General features: G+C 36.1%; 1 long non-coding RNA gene across 1 annotated transcript in view; it reads left to right on the top strand.

Moving 5' to 3' along the window:
- The window catches only part of LOC135329516 (uncharacterized), a 113,636-nt gene extending 101,043 nt beyond the window's left edge, over positions 1 to 12,593 (top strand). Inside the window, exon 3 of the long non-coding RNA XR_010390950.1 lies at positions 12,477 to 12,593. This is a non-coding gene — a long non-coding RNA (uncharacterized LOC135329516). The remainder of the gene's footprint in view (positions 1 to 12,476) is intronic.
- Positions 12,594 to 14,565: the final 1,972 nt, after the last annotated feature.

The following is a 14,565-nucleotide window of genomic DNA, read 5'->3' as shown; positions in this document are numbered from 1 at the left end:
TTTATGTAAAAACTCCATAGTGTATGGCAGGTATTACAAAATTGACATAGGTTTACCAAAACCAAACCAAACGCTTGATCACCTGATTTTGGGGACCTGACTGTTGCTAGAGTGCCTTCCACAAGCCTGCCTGGGAACTTTTTCTAGGTAGAAAGTGAATTAATAATTTTTACCCTGAGGAAAAATACAGGAAAACACACAAAGAAATATTTCATAACTTCTTGAAGAGGAGGAATTCGTTACATTTTCTTCAATGGTGATTCAGATTATTCCCTTCAACTATTTATTTGCGCAGAATAATGCTTATGCTTCTTCAAAGGAAGCATTAGAAATATCTCCCTGGGTGCTAACCTGAGTTTGGTTAGGGTAGATTCCTATTTGTCTTCCAGATGTCTTCATAGTCCCTGTTCTGGTAGAATAAATCCAGAGTATTCCCAGAAACTTTACCTTTGTCTCATCAAAGAATGCAGATTTTATTTTACAAAGTATAAAAGCTAACACAACAACCAGACATGGTTCTGTCTTGTTCTCAAGATAGTACGCAGTTTGTGAAATTTAAGTATTAGTATTGATGCTGGGTTCAGGGTAAGAGTGAGCACTTACAAAGTTAACAGATCAATGTCAAGTATTTACGTTTCTCTCTGAACACGTTTTAATTTTCAAGGGCCTGCAGAAGGAATATAATATCAAAACATGATGTTTTGCAAAACTAAGTAAATAAAATACTACCCATATTATAAGCGTTGATTGCAGAATTGATGTTGAATGGAAAAAAAAAATCGTCCCTTACATAACTGATGGAAACAGAAAAGCACAGGATTCTGATCTGCCCCTATCATTGCACCAGTCAAATGTAACTCGTACTGAAGGTTCTACATATTACTTTTATGCCTACTATGTGACTTTGACTTGTACTGTACAATTTTATTGTGAACTGCATTCATGCTTCTGTTTTAACTTCTATTTGAGTCCTAAATATATATTTTAAATGGATTACATTTATAGAGAAAAGCTAGTATGGCATTGTCTGTAGTCCCTGGGTCCTCCTTTGAAAGATAAAACAGGAATTCAAGTTAACTAAAATGGCAGCTGTTAATTTAAATAGTGACCTACAGTATCGGTATATGGCAAAGGAAGGCTTGGGGTAGGACATTTTCTCTCTCTCAACCTCAGCACATTTGTATTTGAAATGTAGGTTGTTTCATAGCTTTTGCCTTTCTCTATAGGCTAATGAAGCCACTGGGGAGGAAAAAGGAATTACAGTTTCATCGGCAGCTCGAGACTAAATAAAACAAATCAGCTGTTCTGTTTCTCCCATTTTTCATTATTAAAAGTGGGAAAAAATGAACAACTGTCTTTGAATTTAGCATGGGGCTGGGGTCAGTGGCTAATTTTTCCTAAGCACCTGAAAGAAACAAAATGACCGGTTCTAATAATCTGAGTGGCCAGTAAACATTTACAGTTTGTTTCCCAAACAAACCCTTCTTCTAGGCATGAATGCCTCCCCTATGAGGGTCCAAGTAAATATTTACTATGGATGAAAGAGGTTTCTTAATGAAAGAAGTATAAATCCTACTCCGAAAGGAAGCGTCAGTCCCGCTCTGAAGATGGAAGTACCTGCTGGGTGTTGCTCCCTGTCTCTTCACAACTGATGCCACAGCTAGTAATAAAAAGCATGCGGTTTCTTTCAGAATACTATAGGAGAGATAAATATAGTGAAATACATAGTTTGTAACTTATACGAATATAAATTGGAAAAAGGCATAACATAAAACAGTGGCGTTGCTTATCACAGTTGAGCCAACTGAAAGCAAAATGTGAAGATGTGGGAAAAGTGTATTTCTGAAGTGGCTATATACAGGCCCACAAGAGTACGGCATATTCTTTGCTTGCTTCTCAGCTCTACAGATAATTATTTTTCCTGTCTTCCGATAATTCGGAAACTTTTTGTTTATTTTTCAGCAACCTGAAAAGTTTCATTTCAAATCTGCATACATAAACTAAGGGACACAGAATGAAAAACTGACAATAAATTGATTTTTTCATTGAAAATATTTAAAAGTGAGCTTACAAAGCTTACAAAGGTATTTTCAGGTTTTATGGTTAGCTAACCATGGTTGAAAAGGGGTGCCACCAGCCCATGCCCCGTAAGTCCCACTTCAGGAGGGAGGTGATGAAATGTCTTTGCCTGGCTGAACATGCTGTTTTTTTCACTGAAAGAAATTAACGCTGAAAATTCAGCCGAGACTTGAAAGACAAGAGGAATTACAATCCGGGGCTGCTCCACAGCCGCGGCGCCGCGGGCGGTGCGGCCGCAGCCGTTACTGGCGCGAGCCGTTACTGGCGCGAGCGCCCGCGCCCACAGACAGGGCGCGAAGGCGGTGCTGCGCCGCGGCCTCCTCGGCTCGTCGCTTGGGAGGGGCGGCGAGGCGACGCCCGCCCTGCCCCTTCCCCCCGCCCGGAGCGGGCGCCCGTGACAGGGCAGTGCGACGCCGCGGGCAGGAGCGGCGCCCTGCGGAGGGAGCCGGCTGAGAGGCTTTTTTCCTCCTTCTTCAGGGGTTGGCAGCACTTACCACAGCAGAAAGAGCAACGCTGTAAAACAAAATTACAAAAGAGGACTTGACAAACATGTAAAGTGGTTTTTAATTTCAGACACCCTGGAGCATGATGCATTTGAAAATTTTTAATTGGGAGCTTGAAGTTTGATAGATTTAATTGCAAAAGATAGTTGAAGTCCCAAACCCTGTGAGTGCAAACAAGAATGGATATGATTTTCAAGCTTTCTCCTAATGTTAGAGAGCCACCATGTGCACGCTACGTGCTGTCTTTATATCATCTGTATGCTGACCCCTCCTTCTGCAGGTGGCTGAGGTAATCTTTAACTTTCTAAGTCCATATTTGGGTTTTGAAAGCTACAAAGCACACGTATTAAAAGCATATTCAGGCCAATGGCACAGGTCCCTTTTGCTGCTGGCCCAAAGGTGACCATGGAGACACCAAGCTGTGTCAGCTGTCAGCTGGAAATCGCTCTGCTACCTCCTCATCAGGGTTTTAATACATGCCTTAAGAGAAAAAAAAAATGCAGATTTATATCTTCTGCCTTTTTTTGTGTGGTTTGTTAAGCTTTCTTTATAAATACATTTATTTCAGTAATTCTTTCAGATTTGTTCAAATTTTCCAGGAGACAAACTGCATATGTATGTCATCCTCTTAGATAAATACAGGGGGTGTTTTTTCTTCTTCTTCTTCTTCTTTTTTTTTTTGTACTGGCACAGTATGTTCAAACAACGTTCAGCTGCACTCCCATTTACTTAATTAAATAAATAGGTCTGCGGAACTAATTAGGAGCATCTGTGGGTCAGCAAACTCCAGTGTTGCAGTGGTGAACGGTGTATACCTCATTTAGAGTTTTCCTTGTTGTTAGGCACAGTTAGTACCTCGGCTGTTTAAAGCGTGGGGTGCTCAGTGCCAGTGCTGATTCTGCCTACAAACATGTCTTGCAGGAAGGTTTCGCCTTCATCCTGGTCCCTCATGGTACTTCTGTCTCAAAAGGAATGTTTTTAATTACTCTCTATATAAGGTCCAGTTGCAAAAGTTCTGACAGTTTCAGATAGAGAGAGAATCTGATCTGGAAGCTAGTAAAAAGTATCAACTGCCAGATCTGAGATGAGAATTAGCAATACTAATGTTGTAAACAGGCTAAAAGGCTGACAGAGGTCTTGCTGTGTTGGAGACCATGGAGCTGATAGCTGGGTGTGTTGCTGTGCTGTTTGAAGTTTCCAGATGGTCTCCGTGTGTTGACCCAAGTAAGAAACTGCTAAAATAAAACTAAAAAAACCTGTTAGAATATTTTGCTTTTTTTGCTGGCTGTTCAATTTTATATTTTTCTGTGTGTGCATGCACACTTGTTTAGTTTGGAGCTTAGAGATCAGCTTGTTTTTTTGTCCTTCTAAGTTTTATTATCCAGTGTCTCTTCAGTTCAAAATGTCAGAGTCAGGAAGATAGATGGAAAAATAATTAGGCTTGTGTAACAAGGAGGTAGCTGAAGATAAATCATGTTAAGGACAAACCTGCCTGCCTCCCCTTCTCCAGATACATGCAGCTTTTAAAGCAAAACTTCAGAGCATTACTTACCTTATTTTTGACCAGTCTAGGGGTCAAGCACTGGTACTAACATTCTGTGCATTTTCTCAGTCACAATGGGATGCTGAAGTATGTATTTTTATATATGTGTCAATTTTTCTACTGTATATGCACTCTGTGTGGATAAAAGTTTTGTCAAATGTTTTGAAAATAACAATCATATAGTTACTATTTGCTGTGCTTTTCAGAAGATCAAAGCTTAACAATTTATTGGAAATATCTAAGAATTACATGGTTAACTTAATGAGGTGTTTTTACTCCTCCACTGAGTAGAAACATCATTAGTATCAGAAGATTATTACTGAAATACAGGCTTCACTGAGTAACAAGACGTAGTATAGTTATTTTGTGCAATTAGTGGAAGTACTTTTCTCATGAATAGCTTGTATAGCCGATCAAAATAGAAAACTGTATTTTGGAAGAAATGAAATTGTTTCAGTCCACACATGTGCTTATGAATGGTGGAGTGTATGTATTTGGGGTTTTTTGTATTTTTGATGAGAAGTCAGGACAAATACTGGTGGAGAGGAAGAAAAAAATAAGTGGAAAGGGAGGAAGTAAAGTAACTAATGAACTGCTTTGTGTTCATGTGTTTCATTATGAAACTACTAAAATAAATAATTTTGGAAACTTTCTTCCCTGTGACATTATACAGTCTTGCCTCCATGAATTTGACATTTTTATTGAAAAGTGTACATGTGTTTAATTGTTTAGTCCTAAATCTTTATTCTCTTTTGCTATACTGCCTTTTTATTTTTTAAGTTAGTTTTCCTTATAGTTGAACAGCCAGTGAAGAATGCAAAAAGCCTGTGAAAAGTATTGGATGACCGGTAATGGCAGGAAAGGAAATTTGTCTTCCAGGATTTTAAGAAGCCCGTTGAGTACTGAAAAATGCTACAGAATTCTCTGAAATATTACTTGTTGGAGCAATGAGGCCATACTTTTCCTTTTTACTCTGATACTCCATTTAGTTTTCTTTAGTTTGGCTATAAAGAATCAAATGGATAGATTAAATAGAAGGTAGCCAAGCTGCTTTTGAAAAAAAGGTTAGGCGTTTAGGTCAGATTACATATATATGCATATATGATGTATTTTATGTGCATGAGGAGATGAGAGCTCAGGTTTCTGCAGTGCTCCCCTAAAATACTCAGGACCTTAAAAGTTACTATTTTGTGTGTCAGATATCTCTTGGAGTTGCTGGCTTCTTAGAGGTTGAGGTCTAAAGATAAGATGTTGGTGATGTCTTGGGCGTTTCTTCTTTTGCCTTTAAAGCATTTATAAAATTCTTCTTTTAACTGTAACAGCTATTTCTCTTGTTTCCCTTTATCTCCCTGTTCACACACATACAGAAAATTGGTTCCTCTTGATGAAGACTTAGGACCACATTTCTAAGGTGTCCTATTAAAAATTCCTCTAAAAGAGTTATATTTTCATACCTTATAATGAGCCATCAAAACATGGCTATAAGGCAGTTCTTATTATCTACTGGTGACAATTGCTTAAAACAGTTCAGTATTTTCATTATTGTACCTGGCCATTGCATATTATTTCATTATTTTGACAGTCATTTTGCAGCAGGAATGATGTTTTCTTGCTCTTTCTTCTATCTACAAGGAGAGTGGCAGCTATGCAAGCAGAAAGCTGATATTTCTGATTTCCTAGCTTTTTATCTTTGATAAGTTGGCACTAGTGGTATTTGGGGACCTTGAATGCTCCTACATTTCTGAATTCTTCTGTATATCATTCTTATTTGACTGGCATGAACTAAAGACTGAATATTCGAAGGTATGTTTGAAAAATTCAGAAAAGCTTATCTTGGATTTTTGTTATGTTTGTCATTACTAGGATTAATCATATCCGCTCACACTGTTTATATCTTTATGTTTCTTCAAGTAGTCAAGATCAAAGCCATTTCTAATCATTAAAAAGCCAACATACGTATATCTGGAATGCATGCAGGAAGGAATGCAAATTTTGAAGAAAACAAATCCTAAAAGAGCAGTCGTGCAAAACTGTGCTTCCCACACATTCTTGTTTGATTGATTGTCACTTAATATTTTAAGTAGCGAAGTCTAATCCCCTTGTGAGACCTCTTAGTCTCTTCTTCCCCTACCCAACCTCCAGAATATATAACATTTAAATCCATCTCTCTCTTGTCAATAAATCTATTTTTAACTTGTTTTTGGTACTAATCTTACTTAACCTAGTTTTAGTATGCATTAGGTGGAAACAATGTAATTTAAGATTTGAGGGATTTTTTTTTTTATAGTGGGAATAGGAAATACTAATAGATTTCTATACTTCAGTAAACCATTGTGGATGAAAAAATGTATCACATGTAAAAGAATAATGTAATAGGTGAAATACAGTCTTTGCTTTTCTTGCCAAATATAACATGAAGCACAAGGTGCAAGAATCAAAGCAGTTCAACAGTATTTTTGTTAACTGGCTGCTTCACCTTGGAACTAAAGATACTAGAGGTATTATTATTCCAACTATTCTGGGGAATATCATGTTATAAATGGCTTTTTTGATACTTTTTGTTGGCTGAATGGCAGGAAGGGACCAAAGATAAGCCGTCTGGGTTCTACCACTCTACCACTGCTTTGCTGTTTGCTGCATTTGTTGTATACAACACTTAAATTCATAGTCAATGTGGTTCGTTGTGAAAAAGATGTGAAAATTAAGAGGGCTTTAAGAGAAATGTATCTTCATTTTGAAAGAGAATGTGGTTTATAGCTCAGGAGGTCTGATTCTTGCTGTATATCCATTTATTTTTGAGCTAATTTTCTTCTGATCAATGCCAATATAAAAGAGGTCTGAATCATCCTTTATCTTTCAAGACTAAAGGAGAGTTACAGTTTGCTCTTCTTGGGCAGGTGCTCTCACTTCTGTTGTCCCACAGTTCTTTCTGCATGTGCTTACCTTTGGTGGCAATGCAAGCCAACGGAAGAGCCAAATGGTACCAAAAGCTTAAATTTAGTCATTTGAGGCCAGCGCTGCTGATGGTGAAAACTTTCAAATAACCACGTGTTTGCATCTCACAAAAGGTGTTGATAGAGGTATATAGTTTCTGGTATTACTTCAGCAGAACAAAGGAAACTGCAAAGTTGAAGTGTGGCTAGCTTTTCTTTGAAGTATTTTGTGTGTAATAAAAAATATTATGCAAATAGCTGTCAAGTACCTATACAAAAGCACTGAGAGACACATAGGGAGGGAAACAAAAGGAGGAGTTTTGTTAGCTTCAGATAATCAATATATTTGCCATTCAAATATGTGTTTGGACTTGTAAGGAAATTTTTCATGTGTCTGTTCTTATGATTCTGTATATACTGGCTAATATATGAAGGGTTCAGTTTTCCTAGGATGAATTTAGTGAGGTGAATATTTAATCTCAAATTATGAAAAATTAGCCCAAGACAAATATTTGTAATATTAAAAATCATGACTTTGCCTGGGTGGACCAATTTAATGAGGTACCCAATAAAAGACCACAAACAGTGTCATATGCTGTTCAGAATAAATTCTGAACTGAGGTATGTTGATTAACATTTTTCAATTAATGATTTTAGATTAAGTTTATTATTTTTCATTAAAACTGATTTTGAATGTTTGCTGCCTGTTCACAATCTGCAAAGCTGTCATCATTAGATACGAAGCTGCCCAAGAAGTATGTATGTATAGTGTTGAGAGTGATGCAAATAGTGCATGACAGAAAAAAGGTATGTTCAGATGGATTCATTCTATGAGTCCCAGGAAAGTTGTTTTATATTAAGAATAGGGGTTTTTTATGAATTTGGGGAATAACTGTTTCTTCCTCAAGAAGAAATGGGTCAGTTTGTTGGTATTTTTTAATCAATATTTCCCTAAATAAGAAATCCACATTAAGACAAATCACTCAGTTGAAATCAATAGATAATATGTTAAGTAAATTAGTAAAGGGGCTGTGACCTGTTTGTTCACTCTCCTTCCATGACTATCTGGTCCCTTGGCTTTGTGCACTCAGTTATCGATAGATGATGATGTTCAGTAGGATCGCTGAATAATCATGTTCAATGGACATTGTTACTAAACCCATTGGTAAATGGATTTAGTTCTCATTTTGTAGCTTGTCAGAAAATGTCATGCAAATGAACTGCACTCACTGCCTCTGAGTCCAATGAATTTGAAATTAGTGTGTTAAAAGAATTGGATGGTTTGGATTAGTACCAATGATATCTGTAGACAAAATCTAAGCTTTTGATTTTGTTTACTAAGTGTTCAAAGGAAGGCTTTCTATCAAATAACAAGTGTTCTTTGTGATATGGACCCTGTTTTCACTCACTGAAGTATTTTCACTCTTTCTGATATTTTCTCTTGTTTAAAGAAAGTTGACTCTATCAAAGTCCAAGCCCTGTCTTCAGGTTTTTTTTTTCCACTTGCTCTTTACAAATGAATAATGAATCTGGCCATTTCTTTTCTTCTTTAAGCTGTGAGACAATTAAATTTTCTATTGTAGGAGCAGGTGGCAGATTACATTTATAATGCTGTTCTGTTTCCTCAAGAGTTTGTTAAAATGGAGACACTTTGGAAACGGTGGCAGATGAAGACTTTAAGAAGAAATCACTACAGCGGTGAAATATGTTCCTTTAGCTTTAATAATTTCACTTCTCACATTTGAGGCAATTATGATCAAATGAATCGGCTCGGAATGTCTTAATTCATAGAGGGATACGTATTTATTGACTGAGTAATAGAAAAACTGTATGCAGATCCTTTATATATAAGGTCTATTCGTTAGCCTTTGAATTCACGCAGTTGTAGAGCTTGAGAATTCTAATAACTTTTTTACTGCTATGAAGAGATGTAGTTCTGTTTATCAGTCTATGTTTATTGTTCATGTCTATTGCTGCTAGAATAATTAAGTGAAACGTGAATCTTGCACTGGCACACAGAGTTGAACGTAAGAGTTGTGTGAGGCTTCGCACATTACAGTTTTCACCTATCGATACGAGTGACAGCATTTGAACACAAAGCCCCTGCTGTTTGTCCAAACACTTGTTAGCCATGTGAGTCACAACATTTAACAAGTCCCTGAAGCTGCTGACAAGGCGACTTTTGGAAATGCCAGACCAGGTTTTGACTATGTTCTTTTACTCAAAGGCCTTTACCCATAACAAATTTTCATGCTTCTTTCATAGTTCTTCTCAAGCAGACTCCTTTGTTTCGGGAGTCTCTTTGTAATCCACTGGTTACTCCTTAATCTAAGTTCTGGGAGGGAGCAAACCTGCCATTTTCTTTCAGATAAGAACTCGCATACATATTTCACATATATGCAAAGAAATTAAACTTCTCACTAGCTGTGCTTTTTTTTTAAAAAAATAAAGTTTAGTAGCAATTTCATGTTGTTATTCTTAGTTACAGTTTTGTGCACCGTGGTGATATATCATTGGTAATCAAGAAGAGATTTCCCTTAAACTGATAGAAAATCCATTTATTCTCATGCTGTTTTTCTTTTCCTTATACTCCTCTTGTTGTTAAAAGCCTGTTTACAACCTCTAAAACTAAGAATTTGCTAAATCATTTGGCATATTTTTTTGCATGAATACGTGTGTGACCTGCTCAAAAACTGATTTTACTCATTCAATAGAAAATATCTGTATTTCAGAAATACTATGTGTGGTGGTACTTCATTATTTCCTTACCCTCCTAAATCAAATGCAAAATTGTCTCCAGAGTAAGTGACAGTTACTGGCCTGAGATTAGTATGTATCCTTCTATGTTTTGGAGGTGAGGAGTTACTTTTAAAAACAGGTTTGACTTCACAAATTGTGCTGTGGAAATTCAGGAATCACACAGTGTCTTCTTTGTCTTTGTCTTTTTTGTTTTTAAATTGCAGTATTAGTTTATTTAATTTGACAAGTTGCGATGACCAAAATGCGGTGTTGGAAGGCTTGAATAATAGCGCAGATGAGTTTGTCCTTTTGGAAGAGAAATATGCCAGAGATGAGAGCTGTCCTCTCTGGCAATCCTATTAAAAAGATTGAGAAATGAATGGAGTCATTAGAAAACCCAGTTAGAATGCATATCTGCAGAATTATATCTCTGCCCACAGGAGTGAAAAGCAATGACTCCATTTAGATTTTCAGAATTATGTTTTCTAGAAGTGTTGCAAAGGAGTGGAGAAGAGTCCCTCTTCATTGTTCATCACATAATTGGCTGAACTGCTGTCAAGGTTCACAAGACTCCTAATGTTGTCGTCATTAGTCTCAGGCTTCTAAGACAAAGATAAGATTTTTTGCTATGACATATAATCAAAAAAGATACTACTTTTTAAAGATAAATAGTTCATTCTATTCTCTGATCTGGATCTAATAAACTAAGATCAAAAGCAAGCTTTTTTTGCTCAGTTATGAAATGCTACTTTTAGAACTGAAGTCAAAGCTTATTCTGTTTCTTCAGTATGCAGCGTATTCTGCAATGCTGGGCCTTATGAAAGACTATCAGTTGTTCTTATTTTATGATTATGCTTTAGAATTATTGATTTATGATAAAACTACTAAGTAATTGCTGTCAAAAAATTTAGCACAATCTTTTTTAGAATGTACTGACTTCTTGGCTAAATTCTGATGTCTTCGTATGATTTTTAGCATGTAAATCTTCATTAGAATTATTCTGAGCATTAAATGAAATAGAAAAAAAAGACAGATAAAAAGCTTAAAAATACATAAAATACCAGTATAGTTTTGATTATTCTACAGTGTGATAGGATTGGAGGATTTGATTTTTCTCTTTCCTGACCTAATGCTTATACTGAGCTAATATTTTATGATTTGCTATGTTTATGTGTAATGTATTAATCAGCAGTAAATAACAGATGGACGAACAACATACAATACATTAGTAGGTTAAGTCTGAAAACAGGCATCATTCAACAGGAAACAGCATGACTTAGTGGATTCAATATTATTATTATTGTTTTAGGTCTAATATATGTGATTTGTATTTTTCATAGTACTGTTGAAATTACAGTTCCTTTGCACATAATCAAGACTGCTGTTTGACTAGGGTCCTAAAAACCAGCCTTTGAGCTCGGTGGTTGCAATAGCTGCATAGGGAGGCATATGAGAAGGTGTCCATCGCGGCATGGCAGGGCACGAGGCAGTTGAAGGAGAGAGTGTGACAGGAGGAGGCTGGTGTAGCACATGGCCTCGCCACAGACTGCTCTTTGCGCCGCTTGCTCTGCCATGAAGAAAGCATTAGCAAAGAAGAAAAGAACAGGTAAACTGATCCGTAGGCAGCAGACTGCCCCTTTCTGTGTTAGGGCTTGTCTGTAGCTGCAACTATAGTTTGAAAACTATGTAATTCCAGCTTTATGATTTTTCTTACGCACCTCCTGTATCTTTAAAATCTTTGAGGTTAATAATTTGCCAAAACTTTTGGCTCTGGCAGAATCATTTGTACTGTCCGTCCATTTGTAATTGGTCTGGCCAGCTCATTTGTAGCTTTAGCTTCCAGTATTGCATTTAACTAGTTTTCTGAGATTTCTGCATAAATGAAAATGAGGTAATGCACAGCTGCAACTCAGGCTGTCCCGCTCTGTTCTGAGTATTGTTATGAGCTCTTGCTGCAGTATTTGCAAGTTCCCAGAATATAAAAAAGATGCAGGGCATGAGGGAAGAACACTGACTAAGAATGTACATTACCTTAAATATGTTTTGGTCCTACATTCTTTTTGTTGAGAAAGAATCAGTTATCTGAATTGATGCTGCATCATTTCTTTCCTTTCTGTACCATATATAGCAGGCCTTTTAATTTTCTGTTTAACTTTGAAGTATTTGATACTGATATTATAGTTCTGTTTTTCTTCTGTGATTGTTTGTTTATGGTGTCACATACAACGCCTGTTAGTACATATCAGCATCGTAATTCATGGGTAAATGGCAAGACTTAATTTTATTCTGATCCCACAGGACAGGAATTAGAGCATTTGTGAAGAATGCTAACATCTTTCCCATTTTCAAATATGATTTTGTTGATTACAGAAAGAAAACATTATTGAGGCAATGAATATAAATTTTTATGGTTTGTGATATAGATTGTAATAATCTTTGTAGTAAAATTAATCTCTCTGTATCACTAGATTTTTGAAGTACCTTGGGTCTTCTAATCACTCTCCACTCAAGCGTTTTCATTATTTTTTATGACCAGTTTAACTATTGTTGCTGACCTAAGTAAGATTTCTTTTGTATGGAGTGGGGATACTTGTACAATCAGAAAAAATATTTTAACATTTAACAGTATTATTTTAATTTGCTGTTTCATACATTATTTTAATTCTGTTTTATTTTTAGTTTTAGATTTCATCAGAGGATAGCTGTCCCATGGCACATGTGCTTGTGAACAAAGTAAAGCATTTTGAGTTGTACATTGCCATAGCAAGGAAGTGAAGGACAACTTCAGACTAATTCGAATGTGTAAGTATACTCCAGCTTGTTTTGAGATTTTGCATAGTTTTTTAGTAACAAGATTTATGGAATCCACACAATTGCTGTTTATTTTATCAGTTTATAAGGGCAGAAAGGCAATTAAATTTAGATCACTGTTGATTATAATAAAGAGTTAAGTTTTTACAGGAACTGGAGCTCTCATCCTACCACTGTGCACAGAAAAACACATACTAAAGAAAAATAAAGGAAAAAAAGACTGATCTTTTTTCTCTCAATAGTCTGTAATCATAATTATGATAATTGATATTCAGAAGTTTTCCTTTTGCAGTTTCCAGTGCTTGAACATCACTATGCAAACACAATTAATTCTGCAATCATCATACTTACTTCCCTGAAATAATTCTATTTGTTTAGCCAGTGCTGGATTCCAGTTCTATTTATCATTTTAAGCATTTACATTTTTTTAAAAAAATGTAATTCTTTTAATCCTCTGACAATTTAGAGGGAGGTTAGGTTTTGTTATTTTTCATTCCTTATTAGGTGTTAAGGCATAACAGTACACTGTCATACTGTTGCTAAGCTTAGTACATTCCATTGATTATCAAACCAAATTACTACTCAATTAGTCAACAGTAGTTAATGGAAAAAATGAGGCAGGAATATCTACTGTCTGTGTGCTTCATATTTTGGATTAGATTAAAAAGGTATTAAAAATTGGACCTGCATCCAGGACTTCTATTCTAAATTATGTCAGCTGAGCATTTGGACTGGCATCATATTTTTCATCAACTTATGTCTTGGGAAGTTCTCTCAGAGAATATCTTCATCAGTTGGCAGCTCTGTGGACGTTAGCTGTGTATGACACAGTAGAAAGTTAGGAAATATTGAATTTATCTGCATTTCTGTCCCTAATCTGAGGCATTGGCTAGGTTACTGATGAGGAAAGAACCATGATTCACCATTTGTGGAAACCTTGCATCCTGCAACATTGTCTTTCCCTGATTTTTTTTGTCCCTATGGTACAGCAGGTCGCTGCTTCTGGGCTCTCTCTGATTTATTACCAATTCTGGTGACCTGTGCAAGATTAGAAGAATACAGTTCTGTGTGGAATAAGCAACAAGTTTCTAATAACATTTTCATAGAATGATGTCTGAATTAGTCCTTTCTTTGAATTAATGACACTGTGGAATTGCAGTATTTTCATTCTGAGCTGGTCATCAGAAAGTGTGAATACTGAGAAATTGTATTTGGATTTCTGCCTTCATTTGGTAAAAAGCACAAAGGCTTTGGCAGTTTGGTTTACAACAACTGCAGAAAAGTGGTTGTTTTAAACTTAGAGGTCTAGAGAAGTTATTCTTGTGTGAATGAAATGAAGAGCACTCGGGATTTCAGTTTTTTTAAGATCCTTTAATAACTCACAATTGTTTGTTTTAAATATGTCTGTCTCATTTAAAGAGAACAATTTTAACCTAGTCATAGCTATTGGGAACTGAAACGTCAACTAAAAGTTTAGAGAACCATTTTTAATTGCTTTTTCATGATGCTCTCAAAGGTAGCTTGAAAGAAAATGAGCTCTCCATTAAAACTGATGAGATTTTAAAGGTATCCAAATAATGCCTAATTTCAAGTTGCAGAAACTTACAGTTTATGCGAAGTGGGTGAATGGACTGTTTTGTGGAACCAATGCTATCAAAGCTAGGGTGTGCCATTAGAATACCTAGCTACAGAAGAGCAGTTAAGTCTGACCATTAGAAATCCTTATCATTAGTGTTTGTTACTTGGCTATAAAAATTTGCTCCAGGCTGAAAATTAGACTCAGCAATTCCTGACATATGAGACTTTAAATTACTTTTAAGATGTACACAAAAAGCAAGTTTGCTTATACATCCATTACATCTACATCAATAGTTCTCTTTTAGCTCAATATTTTATGTAGTACCAAGTAAGTGCTCTGGAAGTAGATTGAGAATGCATACAGTCACTATATTAAAGC

Source organism: Dromaius novaehollandiae, chromosome 11 (genome assembly GCF_036370855.1).
Source record: "Dromaius novaehollandiae isolate bDroNov1 chromosome 11, bDroNov1.hap1, whole genome shotgun sequence".
Taxonomy (NCBI): domain Eukaryota; kingdom Metazoa; phylum Chordata; class Aves; order Casuariiformes; family Dromaiidae; genus Dromaius; species Dromaius novaehollandiae.
This window is presented reverse-complemented; position numbering and strand designations above follow the sequence as displayed.